Consider the following 9,864-nt stretch of genomic DNA (forward strand, 5'->3'; position numbering starts at 1 on the left):
AGCCCATCTACCTTTTCTTCTTTCCAGCTTTTTCTTTATGCAGCTGATTACCACTTTATTACTGGATTCTGCCTGACCGTTGGCTTTTGGATATCCTGGTGTGGATGTTACCGATTGATGTTCCATTTAGCACGTTTCTTGTTTCTTTTCCCACAAATTGTGTGCCATTGTCGCATACTATTTCAGAGGGGATGCCATATCTACATATGATGTTGTGTTTGATGAATGCTATGACATCCTTTTCCTTGACTTGCCTGTATGATTCAGCTTATATCCACTTGGAGAAGTAATCAGTCATTGCTAGCATGAAAACTTTCTGTCCGGGTGCTTGAGGTAGTTTTCCTACTATATCCATGCCCCACTTCATAAATGGCCAGGGTGCGGATATGGAATGTAGTTCTTCAGATGGCTGATGGATATATGGTCCATGAATCTGACAAGCTTTGCATTTAGAGCTAAAATCCAGGCAATCGGCTCTCAAGGTGGGCCAATAATATCCTGTTCTGAGTACTTTGCTTGCCAGGCTTCTTCCACCTTTGTGATTCCCACAGTATCCTTCATGGATTTCTGATAATATCTGTTCAGCTTCCTGTGGTTCCAGGCATCTGAGGTACGGCCCAGCCTGCGATTTCTTAAAAAGCACGTTGTCAATAATAGTATATGAAGCAGCTTTTATTTTTAGTGCTCTGGCATCTTGCTTATTTAAGGGAAGGGTTCCCTGTTGTAGCCAGTCATAGTAAGGTTTTGTCCAAGAATTAGCAATATAGATTGGGAAACTTTCATCTTGTTTATTTATTGCAGGTTCTAGTAAATGTACAATGGGTATTTTGTCGAAGTCTAGGGGGCTGAAGTTGGATCCTAGGCCAGCTAGAGCATCGGCCTGGGTATTCAAGTCCCTGGGAATTTGGTCAATATTGAAATTGCAAAATTTTGATTTTAGCATTTGAACAACATCTAGATAAAGCATCATTTTGGGGTCTTTTGCAGTATATATCCCATTTACTTGGTTGGAGATGAGGAGGGAATCAGTACGTACCTTTAAGTTTTGCACACCAAGGTCAACACATACCTTTAACCCGGCTATTAGGGCTTCATATTCTGCCTCATTGTTTGTGGCCTCAAATGCACAGCTTATAGCCTGTACTATCTTATCCCCCTGCGGCGATTTTAGTACTACTTCTAGGCCTGTGCCCCTCGTGTTGGCTGCTCCATCGACAAATAGGGTCCATTCTAGGTCTGTTTGGTCGCTGGTCAGTTTATTTACTTCTTTTATTAGGTCAGGTTCTAGGGTCGGACTAAAATCAGCCACAAAGTCTGCTAGTGCTTGTGACTTAATTGCTGTCCTTGGTTCAAATGTTATATTGTATGTGCTTAGCTGGACTGACCATTTGCACATTCGTCCGGACAATTCTGGTTTCCTAAGTACAGATTTGATAGGGAGATTGGTTCTGACTATTATTGGGTGGCTTTCAAAATATGGTCTCAATTTTGTGCAACTCATAATTAAAGCTAAAACATATTTTTCAAGTAAGCCATACCTGATCTCTGCATCCAGTAGACTTTTACTTACATAGTAGACAGTCTTTGTTGTCCGTCTGCTTCTTTGACCAGGACGCACCGACAATGTTTTACGTGATCGACAGGTATACTGTCAGGGGTTCATCTTTGACTGGTTTTGCCAGCAAGGGGGGAGAGGATAGATATATTTTCAAGTCTTCAAAGGCAGCCCGATGATCAGGGGTCCATCGGAAGTCCTTGTTCTTCCTTAGCAGGTTATAAAACGATTTGCATCTTTACGATGATCTTGAAATGAATCATTGAAATTTGCTATTCTTCCATCGCTTTTGTATGTCTTTGACTGTCTTTGGTGGTTCTAGCTCCAGGATAGCTTTGATCTGTTCAGGGCTGGCTTCTATTCCTCTTTTTGTCACCATGTAGCCCGAGAATTTGCTGCCGAGACTCCAAAGTGGCATTTTTGTGGGTTGAGCTTCATATTGAATTTTTCCAAAGATTTGAAAGGCTACTTCCAGGTCTTTGACGTGGTCTTCTGCCTTTTTTTATTTGACTACCATGTCATCTATGTAGACTTCCATGGTGTCTCCTATCTGATCTTTGAACATCATGTTGAGTAGCCTTTGGTAGGTTGCACCTGCATTTTTTAATCCAAAGGGCATAGCAAGTATAACAATATATACCTCTTTCGGTGATGAAAGTCGTGCTTTCCCTGGTCTGCTTGGGTGCATTTTTATCTCGATTGAATCCGCGGAGGCATCCATGAATGTCAACATTTCGTGGCCTGCAGTGGCATCTACCATTGCATCGATGTGTGGTAGGGGAAATGGGTCTTTTGGGCAGGCTTTGTTTAAGTCGGTGTAATCTACGCGGACTCTCCATTTGCCATTTTTCTTTTGGACGACTACCACGTTTGCAAGCCAGTCGGGGTACATTACTTCCCCGATCATTCCCATGTCCAAATGCTTGTCAACTTCTTGGTTGATGATTTCGTGCCTCTCTGCAAAATTTTCTTCTCTTTTCTTTGTACAGGCTTAAAGGATTTGTCAATGTTCAACTTATGAGTAATAACATCAGCATCTATACCAGTCATATCAAAATGTGACCAAGCAAAACAAGACATTTTAGTTTTGAGAAAGCTGACCAGATTTGGTCTGATTGAGTCGGGTGCATCCGACCCTACAAGTACTTTCTGTCGGGAATTCTGGTCTAATGTGACTTCTCCTGTTTCCATCTGCGTTTGTGCTATATATTCTTCCCTGACAGGTGACTTTAATTGCTATGCAAGGGACTTACCTGACTTTGAGGGTTTCAAAGCCTGAGTGTAACATTCCTGAGCCGTCCTTTGTTCTCCTCTGATGGTGGTTATCCCCCATTCTGTTGGAATTTTCACGCATTGATGGTATGTTGATGGGATTGCTTTGACATTGTGGATTCATGGTCTGCCCAGGATTACATTATACGAGGATAGGCAATCCATTACTCCAAATCTCTCATATGAAGCCACGCCTTCCACATAGGTAGGCAAGCTGATTTCTCCCAAGGTGTTTTTTGTTTCTCCACTGAATCCAACCAGGACGCTGGATTTCTTGATGATCTTCCCTTCGTCTATCTTCATAGCTTTAAGGACGTCAAGCATCACCAGGTTGATTGAGCTTCCTCCGTCTATCAGGATTCTTGACACTTTTGCTGTGCCGATTTGCATTGTGATTACCAGGCTGTCATGGTGTAGATCTGATATTCCTTGCAGATCCGAGTCATCAAAGGTAATAGCAGGTAATGACTTGGATCTGAGAGGAGGTTGGAGTCTGGACTCCCTGGATATTCTTTTGGCGGCTGAGCTGGTCAGTCCACAGATTTCTGATCCTCCATTTATGAATTTGACTTCATAGATGGGAGGAGGAGGAGGAGGATCTCTGCTTCTTCCTGGGTCTCTCTTGTTTTGTCCTTCATCTTTGTTCTTTGGCTGCTGGATTATGTCTTTCAAGTAGCCTTTCTTTAGAAGATATGCCACCTGTTTCCTGAGCTGGATGCATTCTTCTGTGGTGTGTCCGATGTCCTGATGGAAGTCACACCATCTTGTTGGATCTTTCCTGGGGTTGTCGGATTTCTTTGGCCATCTGACTGTATCTCCCAGGTTTTCCAGGCGTTTGATTAATCCTGCAGTATTAATAGAGAAGTTATATTCAGGAATAGTTGGAAGGCTAGAAAGGTTACCTTTATGTTCTTGTGCCATATTGACTTGAGATCGTTCAGGCCTGGAATAGGGTGCTGATCTGGGATTGCCTCCTTTCTGGTAGGAGCTTTTCCTGTTAGTATGTCCATAGCCTTGCTTTCCTCCGGATGAGTTTGTCCTGAAGTTGAGGTCTTCTTCTAATCTGACATGCTCTAAGGCGATGGATTGAACAGTGGCAAAGGTTGGACATGCTTTCTTGGTCAGATCTGCATAGATGTCACTGTCAAGCAGGACTCCTTGCCTGAATGCTTCTACCGCTGTTTCTTCATCACATCTGGGAATGGCCACCTTTTCTTTGACAAATCTGGCCAGGAATTCTTTGAGAGATTCTTCAGGAAGTTGCTTTATCCTGAACAGGTTACTTGGTCTCTTGGCCATATCTCTGCTACTTGCGAATTGTTGATTGAAGGCATTGATCAATTCTGCAAAATTCTTGATACCTCCATTTGGGAGATTGATGAACCATTGTAATGCTGCTCCGGTCAGGGTTGTGCCAAAGCCTTTGCACATGCAGACTTGCCTGAGTTCACTGGGTATTGAGGCAGCCAACATTTTTTGTTTGAATATGGCAACATGATTTTGTGAATCAGAGGTTCCGTCATAAGTTCTCATGGACGGAACAGTAAATTTCTTGGGGAGATCAATCTTTGCAATTTCATCTGCAAAGGGTGAATCTGCAAAGCTGTCGACTTCTACTTGACCACGAGTCCGGCACTCCGGGTATATTTTCTATTTTGTTGTGGAGTTTTTGGATTTCCTGAAGCATAGCCATCATTATTGCTGCTTCAGTTTTGTTTGTCTCATCATTGGGAATGGTTGGAGTGCCGGATAATGTATCCTTCTCCGGGGTTCCAAAATTAGAGAAGTCTATGTTTTTGATAATGGATGAGAATGGGGTTCCTGGTTCGAATCTGGTCTTGGAGCCCGAAGCCTGATTTTCCAATTTCTTTTTCAGGCTAGACTCAGATTCCTTCAGCCTATTGATTTCTGCTTCAGCCTGAGCTGCCCTCTCTTGGATTGTCTCCAATTCTTTGATCTTGGCCAGGGCAGCCGCTAATTGTTGTTCTGCGGTGAGTTCCACCATTTTTGTGTGTGAATGTTAAATGAAAGATGATAAGGAGAATTTTATTGGTTGAAGAACTAGATGCCCCACGGTGGGCGCCAATTGTTTTAGCAGGATTTTCCCTGAACGGGTCCGGCTTAATAAGAGAGTGATTTGGGTATCTAGTTCTATAGGCTTTGAATATTTAGATAAGTAAGAAAGAATGACTAAGTATAAAGAACAGAGTTTGTATTATTTTGATAAACTGAGTACAATCTTGCGTGTGTGATTAAATAATCAGGAATAGAAATGAGGGATAAAGTGTAAATCACTGACTGATTATGAATCCCTTTACAATTATTAGATTCTGCTATTTATAGTTCTACAAATGCTACCGTTGCCTTTTTCTTCAACGTCTTTCTCCATTATAGGAGCTGTTGCCGGATTAATAGGGCATGCTCCCTATTTACTCGCTTGAACCGTTCCAATCTCAACCAATTCATAGCCTTTCCTCTTCTTTCCGTCCAAATTCATAGATTATATAGTTTTAAGTTTGGACTTGGTCTTCCTTGAGAATAGGGCACGGTTATTTGACTTATACAATTATATTTCTTGTTTATCTTCTTAATCCAGCCTGCTTCAACACTCTGCCAAGCTATTCCATACCGACCATCAGGCTCTTCTTCCAGGATTTAGTGGCCTGCTTGTTATAATATTTCTCAACAGCTAGATAACAGTTAGATTTGTCCGGTCCTCGTTTTAATCAATCAGCTTTGTTAAGTCAGGCCAGGTTATGGTCAGACCAGGCTAAATTGGGCCTAACAGATGCAAATATATCAAAGATCGAATTCCAGAAACTCAATATGGATGAATCGAATTTCTACAACCCGGATTGACTTTAATGACGAAAACCCGCAAATATTAATTATAAGGGATTTAAGTCGAATTTAATGATGAATTATATACGAACGATGATAAATAATATACATGTGAAATTATTATGCTATTATACCAAAGAATTGACGAAAACAAATGAAAACAAATAAAAGAAAACTAATTAACAGAAGACGAAGGAAGAAGAAAGGAAGCAGGAACTGCGGCAGCCTCACGAAGAGGCGCAGCAGGAACTGCGCTCCTTCGAAGAGGCGCAGCGGTTGCTGCGTCCTTTCTCGACGGTTATCTTCTGGTAATCCGTAAAAGGGTTTTAAACAAAGGTTTAATAAATCGGTTTTAAGAGTATTTTCGACATAAATCTTACATTAGTGATACAAAAAGATAAAGAACAATAAATAAATAAATAAATAAATAAATAAATAAATAAATAAATAAGGATTTACACCCTCAGACTTACATGTTTGACGAAACGAGATGAGCTAAGTTTATGATTAGTGATGCTCGACTCGAATGTAACGAAAGTGCCCTCGTAGGAGGAAAACGATTAAGATTAATTAAGTTGATTAATTTTGGAGTTGGACAAATTGGTCGGTCATGCAAACGAGGCTGGTACTCAGAAGGATCCGAGCTTACGTGGTCGAATGTTCAAGCACGTAGACGCCAATAAGTAAGAACGTGGACTTAGAATGCAAAGGGAGAAGAGAAGGGCGGACACTCGCGTGAGAAATATGAGGAGCGAAGGCTCCTATTCATACTAATCACGTGAAGGCATAGGGTTTTCGGAGAGACTTTGGAAGTGAATCTCGAAAAGATATGAAAAAGATACGAAAAATACGCAGAAAAGGACCTGGGAAGAGGCGCAGCATGCACTGCGTCTCTTGGAAGAGGCGCAGCACCTGCTGCGTCTGTTCCCAAGTGGTTTCCTCCTGCGGAAGAAAGATTTCCGTGTTTAAATTATGGAATAACGGGATAATCTTATTTTCCTTAATATTTTGTATGAATATTACGGGAAATTGTTTACCAAAGATTAAAGGATTGTGAAAGATTTATAAAATATGGAATAGAAATATCCGGAACATTCCAGAACATTCTAACTCGGGTTTTAACAGTTATCAGAAAATGAAGACGGTTTTAGGCCCGGACTCCAAATGTACTCTAATTACTGTCAAAACGACTGTATCGGCGCGTAGATGACAACTAAGAGGTAGACATCAATGTTTGAGCAGTCACTTGACTATAAACTTACGAACTGTCACAAATCGTTCTGCGTACCAAACATGCGGCCCAATCATCACCGAGTGGTTTGCGGGAGGTGCATAAATGAGGTATCTGCACCTATACTCCTAAACAGGTTTCTAACCTAATGCAAGCATCAATTTCACTCAAAATGGGCTCAATCAAAAACGCCCAATTCGATTTTCTAGGGTAAAATTCCGCCCTAATTCAATTAAGCTAAAAGATCAACAAATTTAAATGGATTCAAGAGGGAATACATACCTTGAGATGACATTGATGTCAATGGCACGAATGGGAGCGAGCTAGAAGGTCCAACAATGGCGATCTTAGCTTGTTTTTGTTGAAATGTGAAGAAGACGAAATGATGGATGGTATGCAGCCTGAACTCGCGTCTTTTACAGAAAAAAGGGAAGCCCCTTTGATTCGCAAGAGAGCTCGCGCCTCAATCAGGCGTCCCCTTGCTTTTTCACCGAAATTTGGGCTTTGGCCCAATTTCCCATATTAAACTTCGAATTTTCATCGACGATATTAAAGGTCGTCATTCTCTCAAAGACAAAAACAAATAGTGAAAATTTAAATTCGCTATTTTCGAAAATTTCAAGCAAATGACGATCGAAACCGCCAATTGCAAAAATAATGGTGAAATCAAAATTCACTATTTTCTTCAATTTCAGAATTAATAGTGAAAATTCCAAATTCACTATTTTTCTTCAAATGACAACGGCGGCACATAAACCGTCACTTTAATTAATAGTGACAATTCCAAATTCACTATTTTTCTTCAAATGTCAACGGCGGCACATAAACCGTCACTTCAATTAATAGTGAAGATCCCAAATTCACTATTTCCATCAAATGTCAACGGCGGCACATAAACCGTCACTTCAAACGTAATAGCAGATTTAAAATTTGCTATTTCCTTCAAAATTCAAACAAACGGCGATCGAAACCGCCACTTCAAATTCAAAGAAGAACGACGAATGGTGAAGATTCCAAATTCACTACTCCTTCAAATACCAGCAGGTGTTTGGTAAATACGACCTACCGATCGTAAATACAAGCCTTACACATTGTTTGGTACCGTCATCGTGCATTAAATCACTTGACCGACCACTTCGACCACTACACCTTCACTAAACTCAAAACACTCTTTTTACTTACCAAAACGGTTTTAAACCGAGTTTTTTCCGATCAAACGAGTTGTTACACTTACGTCGGTCACTCGCCATAACCAAACATGTAAGTATGAGGGTGTAGAAATCCTCTTTTATTATGTTTTCATTTGTTTCATGACTATAACATGGTAAAACGTGCATAACATGAACCAAAACATGGAATAAACGAGCCAAAAATGATTTTTGGCCTGAGACAGAAGCCCCTTAGGTCGCCAGCTTGTCCGCGCCTAAATGGGGTGTCCAGGTCAGAGATCAACCGTGTTTGTTCTCGTCATTTCCCTTTAAACCATTTTCATATTTGTAATCGGTTTTCGCCATTTCAAATATTTTCGAACCCTTTTTATTCTATTGCATTTGTTTTAACCATAAAACATTTTTCACCCTTGGTTCCTCATACCATGACGGTTAAATCCGTGTTTCGGTGATAATATTTGGTTAATGACATTTAAAAGGTATTTTGAAACCTTTTTATTTCATTTCTTTACATTTCCAAAATAAATATATTAGTCACCAACACAAAGTCATCCTTGGTTCTACATACCATGCCGGATTTCAACCCGGGTACGATGATGAGTATCGACTAATTACATTCAAATGGACTTAAAACAATTAGTCCATAATTATTTTCAAAACTATTCATGTCAAGTTTGTCAAATCGAACCCGACACCGAATATTATCAAAATAATGATGATTATTCGAGTCTAGTTCTTCAAATTAACAAATGCGGTCTAAACGACCCCTTCAAATCAAACCGGGTTCAAATACCCATTTTTAACGCGTTTTATAACGTTTTCTAAAAAGTCAGAACACGGCACATAAACCGTGGGCTAACCCGCGCCTAAACAGGCCCTCCATTTCTCATTTTCAAAACCAGGAAGAGGCCCCTTATACCGTCGGCTACCTCGCGCCTCATATAGCCGTCTGGTGCAGGACCTGTTCCCTTTCCAGCATTAGTCTAGGACGATCCCGATTACGGTTAATCCGAATACAGGACGGATCAGATGACTATTTGATTATTCAAAATCATACTTGCAAAATGCCTTACTAAGACAAATGGATCACGTTATGCACCCTAAACCTAATACGGTAAATGGATGTTTAATTTTCGTCTTGCATGCAAATCAACCCTTAATCCAACTCGACATCTTATACTTGATACTTGGATTAAATCAACCGACTTAGAAAGCTCTCACATGTTAGGTTTAAATTATTGGATGCGCATTCATGCATGTAAACCGTTTTATCAACTTTTGCATTCAACCAACCAAGATCGATCAGTAGAGGCCGCTACCGCGGGCGGGATTGGGTGTCTGATTAAAGGGCTTACCAATACGTACCTTCACCTCTTACTCAGAAACTTTGGATAGTGGACGACCTTATCCAGGGCGTACGAGAGTCATTCTAGAGATAGGATGCTAAAGAGGGACGATTTCCTTATCTTTAGTACCTATGTCAAACGCTGCTTTGTGCTTCGATTTGACCGAGGTATAAAGTGGAATTCGAACGGGTTCCAAGTATCCCACAAATGCTTGGTGGCGACTCCGAACATCTCTAATCGTTTCGAGACCCTTACCGAGATGAAACCGACCGATCTAAAACGATCCGGTCGAAAGCATTTTTACGCCGCCGAGCGTGGCTTTCAAAAGACTGTTGTATGTCCACAGATTGAAGTGGGCTTGCAGGTGGGCCATGTCCACACCTATCCAAATCCCTCAACCATTCCCGGGCATCATTAGTCAAAGAGAAAAGGAAAAGGACTCCCTTAACT

Source organism: Silene latifolia, chromosome 9 (genome assembly GCF_048544455.1).
Source record: "Silene latifolia isolate original U9 population chromosome 9, ASM4854445v1, whole genome shotgun sequence".
Classification (NCBI taxonomy): Eukaryota; Viridiplantae; Streptophyta; class Magnoliopsida; order Caryophyllales; family Caryophyllaceae; genus Silene; species Silene latifolia.